Here is a 15,203-nt window from a genome sequence, read left to right as displayed (position 1 = left end):
GTTTTTTGCTATTAATCTGAAAATATATGTGTGATTGATGAATAGATGCTACTTAATCGATTACTTTTTGTATATGAAATATGATGCGGTATTCTTTTATTTATAGATTTTTAAAAAAATTTAAGATTAAAATAATGGATGTGCTAATATTATTCTTTCACAACAGGTTAAAGGAAAAGGAAAAGCTAAAGTTTTTGCTGACATATCCGAGATAGTCGAGAATTTGAAGAAAGAATGCAAAGGCCGACAATGTAGTAAAAAATCTGAATCGATTCCGTATCGCCCGTCTGCTGATTACGTCAAGGTATTAAGTATTTAATGTATTATTATGAATTTCACTAATATCCGTTTTTTATTGTCAAGGTTTGATAGAAATTTGATAATTCTTGGTGAATAACATGTTTAAAATTCAAATTGGAGAATCTTTCATAATTTATTTTTTGGTGGTCAAGTTGAATATGTTGAGATTCATTTTCAAGTAGAATGAAACGAGTCTTAATTTAGTAAAAAGTGAATAGGTTTAGATTCAATGGTCTAAATGGTTTATAAGTCATACAAAGTCTAGATAGTATGCATAAAATTCTTTAAGTGATTTTTTATTAAAAGATTTCATATTATTGATTATTAGTCAATATAAAATTGTTTCCCTAATATCATAGTCTATACATACATTAACATTAACAATAAAATTGAATTTAAGCCAAAGCAGTGTGTTAGTCAATTTCATAAATATTCTTTACACAAGAAAACTTTAATTGTACAATATATACTATATTTGCTGTTAACCACCTCTTTATATTTTTTTCATAAACAAGGGAAAGAAACGGTTAAAGGATATTCAAAAAGTGAAGCATCGTAAGAAGATTACAAGGAATGCACGCAAAGTTTCTGGTGTTGGCATGGATCCTGAATTCTTCAACTTTAGTCGTAAAGGAGACTATAGGCTGGTATGTTTTTTTTTACATGATTTACCATCATATTTATTTCATTTTTTCTATTGACTTATATTTGTTTTTCTTGAAACGCATTTAGCGTCTTCCTACTGAAGTTGTAGACAGAGCAGGCCTGCCTGTCTGATAACTTGCAACCTTTATATGTTCAAAACATGACTGGGGATGTGGAGGTTTATGAAACAAAGACGGAGTTAAACGGTGGTGCATTACGTTACGCCGTTGATGGTTGGAGGAAGTTCATGGCAGATAACCAGTTGGAGTTTAGGCATATGTTGCACTTTACTTATGTAACATCCTAGAAGAAGATTGTGTTGAATGATGTAACCTCAATCTAAGCAAGTTTGGTATGCATTTTGTTTATGACAGTTATGGTTTGGTAAGTTGTTGGATAGTATATTTGATATGTACATTATGGATGTTGGGTTGATGGACATGAAAACTTTGCTTACTTTATTATGGTTTAGTTTATGTTTATGTTTTTTAATGGTACAAATAACTTAGTTAAATATATGGTTGAATGGTGTTACTATTTGATGTTATTATCATTGTCTTTATATATGTTTACAATAGTTTATCAAGTGCTTTTGTTTTTGTCATATGGCTATTTTTAACTTCCGGCTAGGTTAACGTTTTCTTATGTTTATAACTAGATGGTTTTCCATGCGCGCGTTGCCGCGCTTTTTTTTAGCTATGTTTTTGCATACATTTAAGCAGTTGTCTGTATCAACTTAAATAGCCATACAATTAGTTGAGTCAGTATGGTTTTGTTACTAAAAATACTTGCTTTACGTGTGCAAATGGTTGCAAAACATATGAATAGATGTTGTGCGGCTCCTTTCAAAAACAGATGTTGTGCGGGTTAGTAGCGCCATATAGATGCTTTAGTTGGTATTGTTTGGTTACAGAAGACACTTACTTTAGGTGTACAAGTGGTTGCAAAACATATGAACAGCAGATGTGCCTTTTATGGCCCAAAAGTGGTGTTCTTTTTAATTATTTCGTAAGTCTGGGTATCAAATCCTTGTCTTGCTGATGTCGTGAGCAGATTTATGAGAAGCCAGGCACCACACCTTGTAGCCAAAGCTGCATTTCAAAACATATACAATGAATCAACATTAAATAACATGAAAAGTTAGTTAAAGATAGGAATCAGTGATTTTCAATTCGATTTGCAAAAACAGTACCTAACATAAATAGTTCGCGGAGATCCACAATAATTTGAATAAAATTCAATATATAAAGAATACTGATTCCATTTGTAAATAACAAAGAATAGCAATATTCTCTCCATGGGTATTAGACACAATATTGTTTGGTTACACTTATTGTGCGTGCATATACATGAATTTAAGGCTCAAAGAAACCATATATACAAATAATCTAGTTGCCTATATACCAACCCAAATTCATGATAAACATAATGTAATCCTCAAAGATAGCAGATCTACTGATAGTTTTCCCTGCACCTTTTGTTTTTGTGTGAAGTGATAAAGGATGACAAAAATTAAAACCTCAATCAACAGCAGAGGCTACAAACATGAAAGAGATGAGCTTTTTCTTTATTTTATCTCATATTTTTTACTATTCTTTTTCAAAATAACTACATCAGTGTACTATTCTTTTTTCTCATATATGATATCATTCATCTTAACTTTCTCTCTCTATCAATCTCTTTAACTTCTTTTGTACCGTATTTTTAGTTTTTCAAAGGATTTTAACATCACTTGTCTTCTCATCCCACTCCAGCATGACCTCATCATATGTCCACCATCACCACCCACCATCATGAGATGTTATCACCACCAGTCCACCACCAACCGCCATGGCGTCCCGCCACCGCGACCTCATGACCAATCTTCCTCTCTCCATGTCAACACAGCTAGAAAACCCCTTTGCAAACACTGTCATAAAACTCCCTAGAGCCACCGTCGCCAAGAAACCATCGGCTGCCTGCCACCATCTACTCCCTCTCTAGTCACTCTGTTTTTCTCTCTCTACACGCTTTTACCAGTTAAACCCTAGATCTGGGCGTGCAACCTATGTTTCCGGCGAACTTCCGGCGACCCGATCTAACCTTGCATGTCTTATTTTGGTGTGGATCGGCATCGGTAAAGTACAAATCCACAACCTCTAGCTCGTTTCAGACGTGTTTACATTTTCCGACTGGCGATGTTAATGGGTGAACATATAGCGTCTCCGGTGACGGTTGTTGCTGGTCGAAACCCTAGATTTACACATGACACTTCCACCGTTACTGCCACCCGCCAACAACAGTCGTGATGTGCCACCGTGAAATCTTGCGGCAGCGGTGGCGGCGAGCTTTTGGCTGTACAACCTCTCTCTGTGAATCATAGTTTTGGAAAAAGGAAGATGGCAAAAATGTAATTTTGAAGAACAGGGTAAAACCGTAATTTTTTTGCCTTGATCACCGCCAGTTGCTGCGAGTTGCTGCGAATCACCAGGTGCCAGGCAACAGCCAGGCACTATTCCCCGCCATGGGGTTTGTATGTATTGAAAATGTTACGTTCTTCATTTATACAATAGTTAGATGATATTCTTTTGTATAAATTAGGTATCGATTCTTCTATCCATTCACAATCTTCATATTTTTGCAATAAAATTTTGTTATTTTATTGGAAAGATGTGATCACTCTTAAGTAGTTTTGTAACCATTGACAATATTCATATGTAGTATACAAGGAAGTTTTTTCCGGGATTGAATAATTTTCTGTTTGTTTCTTCCAATGTATGCGTTTGTACAGAATATTTCATTTCAAAGTAAATAATATTGTTTTGGTTGAAGCCCGCGTATATTGAGAACAAAATTAACATGTGATCCCAAAAGAAGACAGTGTTGCACCTTCTGTATATTGAGAACATCCTAGACAAGATTTAAGTGAATCCCATAAAAGCGTAAATAAGTCAACAATTCTGCAGGTAAAATTAAGCATTATCTCTGAATTTACTAAAGAAAAAGGACTTCTGTAGATATGGAATAAAGCAAAGAACAAAGAGTACAAATCATCCCGACCTTTAGAAAACTGATTCTAGCTTCACTAATACCCTTCACAAATTAACCTTGAAAGTGAGGACAGGTTCAGTTGTTAAAAAGTGGGACGGTGAGAGTAAGAAAAAAAAATGTCATCTAAAGACATGAACAACTTATAAAAGAATATAAAAATTGACTGCAAATTGGAGGGGTGCGCCAGGCCAAGGCAGTAGTGCAACACCAAGGCGACGCTTAAAGACCCCAATAGCAAGCTATTGTGACGGGTCTTTCCCCATAAAAAATAAGATTAATATCGATTGGGCCGATGGCTCACATATCAGATATTAAACTGATAAGAACAGATACTACACTTGATCTTAGCCAAAAGGCCGAGAAAGGTATGCTTATTCTTTTCTTGGGCTGCTGTTTATGTATGCTGTCTCTGTTGGCCCGAACTTGGATCTTGATCTCTAAATGAGCGTGAATAACTTGAATAACAACAACTTGAATAACTTGATAATAACCGAATGTATACAATATCGAATTGAGAGTATATACAATTGATTTCGAATGTAATGAACAAGTACAAATGAATCTAACTATCCTTATTTATAGTTTCCTACAGGTACGAGTGAATAGACGCGTCTCTTCGTGAAAAGTCATGTCTCTTGGATGTGCGGTTGAGATTGGATCTTGAAGAGGTGTGTTGATTCTCGTCCGCATGATCAACAGTCGCGTCCCTTGATGTTTTCCTTGTATTGATTCCGAATGGTGTGTGTAGGAGACACACCCATTCGGTTAGTGAGGGTAGTTTCCAACTTCCATCTTGTCAATTTTGGTCCTTCAACTTCATAACCGCCATATCTAATATTAATTCTAATTATATAACTATCTAATTAAACTATGAGATGTTAAGAGATTAACCGGTTTCATTCACCCCCTTAATCTCGAACATCCATGAGTTGCTTCAAATCTTGAATTCCGAGCAGTTCCCTCATTGTAGCAAACTTGATCCTTGCTAGTGCCTTCGTTAGTATATCTGCTCGTTGTAGTTCTCCACTTATGTGTTCCACAGTGATATCTTCGTTTTCCACGCATTCTCTTATGAAGTGATAGCGTGTGTCAATGTGTTTGCTTCTTCCATGAAAGACTGGATTTCTCATGAGTGCTATTGCTGAAATATTATCCACTCTGAGTGTTATCTTTTCTTCCTTCCAGCCTGTGATTTCACTTAACAATCTTTTAAGCCATAGTGCTTGACATGCTGCTGCAGTGGCTGCCATGAATTCTGATTCGTATGATGATAGTGCCACTGTTTGTTGCTTTTGTGTACACCAGGTTATAGGTGATTCTCCAAAGTAGAATACCAGACCAGTTGTTCCTTTTCCTTTGTCTGTATTAACTCCAAAACTACTATCGCTATAACCTGTGATCTTACATCCTCCTTGTCTTCTGTAGATGATTCCATGCTCTTTAGTTCCTTTGATGTAACGTAGTATGTGCTTTACTACTTTCAGGTGTTGTTCTTTTGGTTCTTGCATGAATCTACTAAGTAGACTGACTGAGTAACATAGATCTGGTCTTGTATGCAATAAGTACCTGAGAGAACCTATCAGGCTTCTGTAATGTGTTGCATCTACTAGATCTCCTTCTTCAGTCTTTGTTAATTGTGTTCCTGGAGTCATGGGTGTCTTCGTGTCATTGCAGGATAACATATCAGCGTCTTTGAGTATCTTGTTGATATATCCTGTTTGCTTGATGCCTATCTCACCCCCTGCTTGAATTACTTCGATTCCCAGATAGTATGCTAGCAATCCTAGATCGCTCATATCAAATTTGTTCTTCATCTGAGATTTAAAGATGTCTATCTCCTTCTTTGATGTTCCAGTGACTATCAAGTCATCAACGTAGACTCCAACTATTAGCGTAGAAGCTTCACTTGTTCTTGTATAGATTGCGTTCTCTAAAGTGCACTTCTTGAAGTTAAGTGACTTTAGGGTTTGATCTAACTTCGTATTCCAAGCTCTTGGTGCTTGTCTCAATCCATACAGTGCTTTTGATAGTCTGTAAACCTTTCCTTCATCTCATGGCTTTATAAATCCTTCTAGTTGTGATACATATACTTCCTCTTTGAGGTCTCCGTGTAAGAATGCAGATTTCACATCTAGATGATGTACCTCCCAACCTTGATATGCTGCTAAAGCCAACATTAGTCGTACTGTTTCCATACGTGCTACTGGTGCAAAGACTTCGTCAAAGTCTATTCCGTGTTGCTGAACATATCCTTTCGCAACTAGCCTTGCTTTGTATCTGATAATGTTTCCGCTTGCATCTTTCTTAGTCTTGAATACCCACTTTAAGCCTATTGCCTTGTGATCTCTTGGCAACTCCGTCAAATTCCAAGTGTTATTCTTGTTTATTGAGTCTAATTCAGCCTTCATTGCTTCAATCCACTTTCTGTCACTAGATGCTTCCTTGTAATTCCTTGGTTCTTCTTCAGCGAGTAATAATTCATGTGGATCTAGTTGAATTTCTTCTGTCTCTTCATATAGTTCTTCGAGACTTTTTAGTCTTACTGGAGTGTCACTAACGCTTTCTGTTGTACTTTCAGAGGTGGATGGACCTCCATTTGATAAGCTGCTTGTATTTCCTGCTGAGTTCTGATTGTATGAATGTGCTGGCGGGGTTACATAGGAGTCTTGTTCTTCTGTCTGACCTACTCCTGAATCGTCATGATGTGGCCCACTACTGCCTGGACTACTTGGCTCATTTCCTTCTAATTCTGGTGGTATGTCATCATCTTGAATGACAAAGTTTGTCCATTCGGGATTCCCTGAATCTACCGTTTCCATATAACTATTCCAGTTCCATGGTTGACCTTCCATGAACTTTACATCTCTACTGACACATATCTTGTTCTTTGCTGGATCATATAATCTGTACGCCTTTGATCCTTCTTCTATTCCAAGGTAAACCATAGGTGCGCTTCTATCATCTAACTTCTTTTGTTGAAGTGGTAGTACCTTAGCGTAAGCAGTGCAGCCAAAAACCTTCAAGTGTTCTAAATTTGGCTTTCTTCCTTTTAATGCTTCATATGGTGTCTTGTTCACCAGGGCTTTTGTCGGAACCCTGTTTAGTACGTATATCCCGTGTCGTACTGCTTCACCCCAAAAGTTCTGTGGCATGTTTATTGCCTTTAGCATACTGCGAGTAGTTGACAACATCGTCCTGTTTCTTCTTTCCACTACTCCATTTTGCTGTGGGGAATATGGTGCTGTAAGCTGTCTTGCTATGCCGTTGGTTTTGCAATACTTGTTGAATTCAGCCGATGTGAATTCACCTCCTCTATCCGTCCTTAGCATCTTTAACTTGGTCTGCGTTTCCTTTTCCACCTTTTCTTTGAACTCTTTAAATGTTTCGAATGCTTGATCCTTGGAAGTTAGTAAATACGCCCACATGTAGCGAGTACAGTCGTCTACAAGTAAGAATATATACTTTTTCCCAGCATGTGTTGGTGGAGTTATAGGACCACACAAATCTCCATAGACTAAGTCCAGAGGTTTTAAAGATCTGAACTTTGCCTGATTTGGAAATGGTGCCCTACTATGCTTTCCTAATAAGCATGCGTCACAGACTTGACTAGCATGACTTATTTGTGGAACTCCATGTACCAAGTTCTTACGAGTCATTTCCTTAATAGCGTCGAAGTGTAAATGGCCTAACCTTGCGTGCCATAACCATGCTGTGTCTTTGGTCTTTGATAGTAAGCAGATTGGTTTTCCCGTTTTCAGTTTGACTTTGTACAGCCTGTTCTTCATTCTCTTGACTCGCATTAGTAGCTTTCTATTTCGATCTCGGATAGTAAGTAGATCTCCGTCCATAACCACTTTGCAACCGATTTCTGTAAGTTGTCAGAGGCTCAATATATTGGTTTTCAGACTTGGAATGTAGTAGACATGTGAAACAATCTTTTGTTCTTGGTTCAGACATTCCAGTAGTATTGAACCTTTGCCTTTAATTTCTACGTGTGACCCATCACCGAATCGTACTTGCCCTGTCACAGTTTCATCTAACTCCTTGAAGTGACTTCGCACTCCTGTCATATGGTTGCTGGCCCCGTTGTCTAAGTACCATAGATTTTCATTTTCTGAGGCATAACTTGTCGGTTTTATATGTTCCTCGTTTAGCAGAGCCCTTTCTTGAACATTTTCTTCTTGTATTGTCATTAACAATACGGGTGCTTCGTCTTCCTCGACGAGGTTTGAATGTTCTTGTACATCGTCTTTCTCTGAACAGTCCTTCTTGTAGTGTCCAAACTTTTGACACTTAAAACATTGGATTTTACTTAGGTCGGTTCTCGCAAACTTCCTCCAATTTCTAGAACTTCCATTTCTAGATCTAGATGTAGATCCTTCGTTTCTGGGACTTTGCCTATTTCCGTTGTTTCGCCAATTTCCACGCGTCTGGTTAAATCTACCACGACCGCGGTTTCCAGATTGCCTACCTCTGTTGTTATCCTGATGTGTAAACATAAGCCTATCTTGGCTTTCTCCTTGATTTCCTTTCTTTAACTTGAGACGTTCTTCATACGTCTTTAGTCTTCCGACCGCTTCCTGTAGCGTCATGGTTTCTAGATCGGAGTATTGTTCCATAGAGGCAACGATTTGAGTAAACTTATCTGGTACGCCATTTAAGAGTTTGCGTACTAGAGTCGGTTGACTCATTGTCGTTCCTACTTCTGTTGCTCGGGTAACCATACTATTAATCTTTGCGGTAAACGAATCAATAGTGTCGTCATCCCTCATTTGCAACAATTCAAATTCTGACATTAGCATGTGCATACGCGCCTTTTGTACCCGATCAACGCCAACGTGTCTAACCTTTAGATTATCCCAAATCTCTTTTGCAGTTTTACAACTTGCAACTTGCAATACAACGTCTTCTGGTATTGCTTGAAACAGATATGCAATGGCAGACTTATCTTTCTTAGTGTCTACCGTTGCATTTTCTGCCGGTTCAATCGTTTCCCACAAACCACTCGCTTCAAGAATCGTCTTGATACGAATAGCCCAAACCGTATAGTTTGTTGATTTCAGAATCGGACACTGAAACTGGGAAAGAGAATTTCCATTTATCGGACTTTGCCCGGATGATCCTGCCATATCTTCCTGCCGAATAATCTTCACTTCTAATAAACTTTCTTTTGGTTTCAATATATCTCAACAACCCCGATTACCCGAATCGTGTAATAACCAAATAACCAAAAACAATCTAATTCGCACTAAAACCCCGGAATCAAAAACAAACGAACCCTAGATTCCTAACCGTTCGGTTCGACCGACTTTCCTAGAACCGAAAATAAATAATTCTGAAATGAAACTTTTGCGAATTTAAACGAAATTGAAACCTGATCGCGAATTCCCTGCGATGCCTTGCGATTCCCACGCCTAGAGCCTGACGCTCTGATACCAATTTGTTGGCCCGAACTTGGATCTTGATCTCTAAATGAGCGTGAATAACTTGAATAACAACAACTTGAATAACTTGATAATAACCGAATGTATACAATATCGAATTGAGAGTATATACAATTGATTTCGAATGTAATGAACAAGTACAAATGAATCTAACTATCCTTATTTATAGTTTCCTACGGGTACGAGTGAATAGACGCGTCTCTTCGTGAAAAGTCATGTCTCTTGGATGTGCGGTTGAGATTGGATCTTGAAGAGGTGTGTTGATTCTCGTCCGCATGATCAACAGTCGCGTCCCTTGATGTTTTCCTTGTATTGATTCCGAAATGGTGTGTGTAGGAGACACACCCATTCGGTTAGTGAGGGTAGTTTCCAACTTCCATCTTGTCAATTTTGGTCCTTCAACTTCATAACCGCCATATCTAATATTAATTCTAATTATATAACTATCTAACTAAACTATGAGATGTTAAGAGATTAACCGGTTTCAGTCTCTTCATATATATATATTCTTCACTGAGCCGATGTGGGGCTGTGATAGGCTAAATTTCATAATGGTTTTCACCTCCCAGAATTTAATATCACAAAATGTTCAACAATTAATGGATACTTAATCAACACTCTTTATTAAGGCACCTTAGTAAGTTATCATCTGAATACATACAAATTTCACTGCCTTAGTACAGAACTGTCAACTTATATTCTGCTAGGAAGACTGAATGTGCTTTGATTGATGTTCTAAGTAAGAACCCTTATCTACCAGACTAATACCAGCTATGTTTAGCTTAAACAGATAACTTCTAAAAGTCAGTACATCCCAATCATGATTCTAACTTGTTATATATATACTCATTTGAATTCAAAAGGATTGTATTGTAAGAATATTCTGCATGTTGAGGAGAATTGATTACAAGATAAGCAAAATCCATTACAAGAATTGATTAATAGCCTGCCAAACTCAACAATGGTATGGAAACAGAAGACTAAAACTGCAGGGCAACCATGCTCCGGAAACAATAAATAAGAATAACCTGGTTTACATATATGCCAGAACAATCAGGTCCTTGAATGAGATGAATATTTTCAGTAAAATTATTAGCATGATGTTGTAAGCAATCTCATAAGGCGGGTAAGCCAAGAAACAATAAATAAGGCTGAAAGTCCATATATTTCATGATCCACAATCTTTGTAGAACTAGGAATAAATGTGTCACAGAACAGACTACATGTTACTGCCTAGTTAAACATATGTTGAATAGTTGAGGAAATGACTAGAACTTGCTAAAAACAACATCCAAAATGTGTTTCAACCAAAATATGGAGTTCAGAAACAATTGAGTATGATATGTTGAGTGTGATTAGAAACAAATGAAGGTAAATCCTTGCAGTTTGAGCATCAAACGGGTCAACTGGTTAAAAATTGAGATAAGAGAAAAATGAAAAGATACAGCTAAAAAGAAGCGAGAAGACGTTACGTCAGTTATCTGGCTTGTGCTCATACCATTCAACAAGAAAAGCTAAGTTTTCCTTAGTTGTCATATATGTGGAAGTGGTTGCAAATTACTATGAGTTTGGTCAAAAACTTGCCAAAAACACCCATTTTTAATGTCATGTGGGTGATTATTGATCACTAACTGAAAGTTATCATTTTTTGCTAATCAGATAGTCATAGTCATCGGATAGAATGACAAGTATTTATTTAAAAGAAACTGTAGCAAGGCACGGTGAACTAGATCACTCATTCCACCGGTTCCTCGCATCTGTTTACAAATCAATTCACAAAAATATGGTAAAGTGATATGGACTTATTCTAATACGTGGGATTTCAAGATAAATGTCTCCTGAAAGGGACGGGCGTATCTATTCACTGTTCTCACATACTTTGTGTAGCATTACAAGGATCTTTTATGTTCATCATCTTCAATTCCAACACTTGAAAAACAATAACTCAAAGCTTGTTTCAAATGATAGCAGTCCACTCAAACTCATTTTAATAACATTTTAAAAAATAGCAGACTGCCAACCTCAAACTTCATATGAAATTTACAGAAAGCATTATAACAAAAAGGTAAGAAAATATAAACTATGGTTTGGAGGGGTGCGCCAGGCCAAGGCAATAGTGCAACACCAAGGCGACGCTCAAAGACCCCAATGGCAAGCTATTGTGATGGGTCTTTCCCCATAAAAAATAAGATTAATATCGAGTGGGCCGATGACCCACATATCAGATATTAAACTGATAAAAACAGATACTACACTTGATCTTAGCCAAAAGGCCGAGAAAGGTATGCTTCCTACCCTCTTGGGGCGCTGTTTATGTAGGCAGTCCCTTCATATTTGTTTTCTTCACTCAGCCAATGTGGGACTACCAGTTACATTTGCCCTTTGTAAATGTGTATTAATTTACTGAGACTTAATCAACACTGCATTATAAAGGCACCTTAACAAAGTTTCAAACTTAATCTTGTGTTATTGTATGAAGAAGTTTAAGCGGGATGCATACACAATTAGTTTATTTTGCTAGGAAGTCCAAATTAGTTTATTTGCTTTAATCAATGTTCTAAGAACCCTTATCTACCTGACTAATTCCAGCTACATTGAGCTTAAACTGATACCTTTATTAATTATTAGTAAGTGCATCCAAATCATGACTCTTAACTTATATCCGTTGGCTAGATAAATATTTGAAAGGATTGTAAGACAAAAAACTGCAGGGTTACCATGCTCAGGAAAATATTTCCGTACCTTCTCAACAATATTTACAATGAAATAGTTAGCATGCTCCTAAACATTTTCAGAAAATCCTGTATTAAATATTTTGTTGGCATGCAGAAGTGCAGAATGCCTTTACAGGATTAAAGCATATACGATTATATAAAACATCAGGAACAAAACCAAAGTGAAGGAAATATTTTAAGTGAAGCTTTTAAAGGATGAAACAAAGAGCAAAGATAACCTTCAGAAAGACAGTCCAATCACCAAGGGTTCATACTGAACTTGGGGAGTTGAATTCCTTCCATGACAAAGAAATGAAAATGATGGAGAGAAAATTACATGATAAAGATATCAAAGATTCTTAAAAGGGGAAATTACAAAAAAGGCAGTTGACCAAAACTATTTTCAGTTTTGTCAACCTCATGCGTCCTTGGAGGGACTCATCATGCCTTGGATGCGTCCATATGCAGGCACTTTAAACACTCAATAAAAAATGAGTCCTTCCAAGGACGCATGAGGTTGACAAAACTGAAAATAGTTTTGGTCAACTGCCATTTTTGTAATTTCCCCTTCTTAAAACTGCAGATGGTATTGCACCCAAGAAAACTAATTTGTGATCCAAAAAGAAGATGGTATTGCACCTTCTGGCTTTTGCACATACTAGAGAGATTATGTAAAGTTCTTTAGATGAAACAAAAAAATGATATATGAACACTTTAATAGATATAGATATGGAAACTGATTGATGAACACTTAACTATGGTTTGGAGGGGTGCGCCAACCCAAGGTAGTAGTGCAACAACAAGGCAACACTTAAAAGCCCCAATAGCAAGCTATTGTGATGGGCTTTTCCCCATAAAAAATAAGATTAATATCAAGTGGGCCGATGACCCACATATCAGATATTAAACTAAACTGATAAGAACAGATACTACACTTGATCTTAGCCAAAAGGCCGAGAAAGGTATGCTTTTCCTCTTTTCTTGGACTGCTGTTTATGTTTGCTGTCTCTTCATATATGTATAGTTCACTCAGCCGATGTGGGATAATGAGTTACTTTTGCCCTTTGTAGATGTTGATTATTTTCTTATAAAACCAGCCTTGCAAGTATTCATCAAATGATCGATTAACACTTTCTATCAAGACACCCTAACAAAGTTTCAAATAAAATATTATGTTTAAGTGGGATGCATACACAAATCACACCTGCCAAGTGAGCTTAATATTATGCTAGGAAAACCGAATTAGTTTTTGTGCTTTGATGTTCTAAGAGCCTTTATCTACCTGACTAATTCCAGTTATGTTTAGCTTAAACTGATAACCTCTATTAGTGAGTCATCCCAATCATGATTCTAACTCATATCCATTGGGTACATACTCATGGAAATCAAAAGATCGAAAGAAACAGAATGTGGTTGATAGTGTCTTCTAAGTGCTACAGAAAATTGAACATGATAAAAAAACATAACATGCCTACTTGGTTTGTCAAAACAGCTTGCCGAAGGTGTGTTCCAATGACGACACCTACATATTAAGCAGTGATATATCGGTGTCGGCTACTTGATAATTATGTTTTTAAGTTCCAGTTTTGACTCGACTAAAACAATTTGTAACAGGAATCAATAGTTGCTCCTCCAAAAATTCTGGCAATTCTTCACATATTTGCCTCGGTTCATCCAGCTGCCCTTTATTATAAAGAAGTAAAATGGGTGCTTACGGAAGCCACTAATCATATCCCTAACCTCATCACAGAAACCATCTTTCACAGTTGTCTCGTCACGTTTGACTTTACTTCTGAAAAAAATATTAAACTAGTGTTTTTGTTACTGTTTGAATTACAGGAAGTTTATTTTTTCAATTTTCCTAATTTAGTTTTGATGTAGAATGATCTACTTGCTCAACTCAGTGAAGAATGCAATGGGCATGTTCTTCATCTTCAAGCGTTGTTAAGGTAATTCTTCATTTTATAATATCCTTTAGGATTTTTCCCATTTTACATCCAATTATTTAAAATTTGAGATGGGCCATCAAACTTGATATCCCTAATGCAACTAAAGAGAAACTTATAAGCTTAGAGAATGAATATTTTGGAAACGTGGCAGCTCAGGTGTTTCTCTAGACATTCTATATTTACACATTTTCATTTCGTTTTTGTTTCTAGCTTATATATATTATTAAACCCCATTAAGTCTAACCGCCAGGTGTCAGTGAAATCGATATCCACCGTTAGATCTTGCTGAGATGAAATCCGAGCTGTTTAAACTCACAAAAAAAGAACGTTGTGGTGGCAGTTATTTGCGGTTTTCTCTGCTGGTGGTTTGTTCCACCTTTTTCTCCCCATGATCTCCACCAGAAGTTTTTAGAATTCAGTTACTGTAATTTGAGTGCAGTTTATCAAAACCACCCCAGGGATGCTAACCACCTCCTCTGCGAACTCCTATAATTGTATAATTGGAGAATATCACACGGATCTCCCGTTTGTTCTCAACCTTCAACTGCACTATCTTGACTTTATTGGAGAGAAAAATTGTATTGATTGTTGCATTACATAAAGAAAAAGAGGCCTATTTATACGAGATACAAAGATTCATACAAGGAAACACATTTATTGGTTGGAGCTGGAAAACAGGCTGGAGAATGGCTGGCAACATCTTTGATTGAGGGATGATGACTAAGAAATCGCTTGTGACAATCCTTTCCATTTAACACTCCCCCTCAAGTTGAGTAATGGGATCTCCGATACTCAACTTGTTTAAACATTTGCTGAATATTCTTTCATTAACTGCCTTCGTTAGAATATCTGCTAATTGATCTTCAGACCGTACAAATGGTAGTTCAAGTATCCCTGATTCTAGCTTCTCTTTAATGAAGTGTCTATCTACTTCTACATGCTTTGTACGATCATGCTGCACCGGATTTTCTGAGATCTGAATAGCTGCCTTGTTATCACACATGATTTTTGTTGGTTCTGTCGGAGGAAAACCAACTTCAGTTAGAAGCTTCCGTATCCATAGTATTTCTATTAGACCCCGTGCTATTCCTTGAAACTCGGCTTCTGCACTGGATAGAGCA

The 15,203-nt window shown here is 37.0% G+C and overlaps 3 non-coding genes across 3 annotated transcripts; all 3 read right to left on the bottom strand.

The window, feature by feature from the left end:
- Positions 1–4,148: 4,148 nt before the first annotated feature.
- Positions 4,149–4,344, bottom strand: LOC118490744. The gene has a single exon (XR_004889994.1). It is a non-coding gene; the product is annotated as a U2 spliceosomal RNA (small nuclear RNA).
- Positions 4,345–11,509: 7,165 nt separating this feature from the next.
- On the bottom strand, positions 11,510–11,705 carry LOC118490750. The gene has a single exon (XR_004890000.1). It is a non-coding gene; the product is annotated as a U2 spliceosomal RNA (small nuclear RNA).
- Positions 11,706–12,898: 1,193 nt separating this feature from the next.
- LOC118490758 lies at positions 12,899–13,099 on the bottom strand. The gene has a single exon (XR_004890006.1). It is a non-coding gene; the product is annotated as a U2 spliceosomal RNA (small nuclear RNA).
- Positions 13,100–15,203: the final 2,104 nt, after the last annotated feature.

This window comes from Helianthus annuus, chromosome 3 (assembly GCF_002127325.2).
Source record: "Helianthus annuus cultivar XRQ/B chromosome 3, HanXRQr2.0-SUNRISE, whole genome shotgun sequence".
Lineage (NCBI taxonomy): Eukaryota > Viridiplantae > Streptophyta > Magnoliopsida > Asterales > Asteraceae > Helianthus > Helianthus annuus.
The sequence above is the reverse complement of the archived record's forward strand: the minus strand, read 5'-3'. Positions and strand labels throughout refer to the sequence as shown.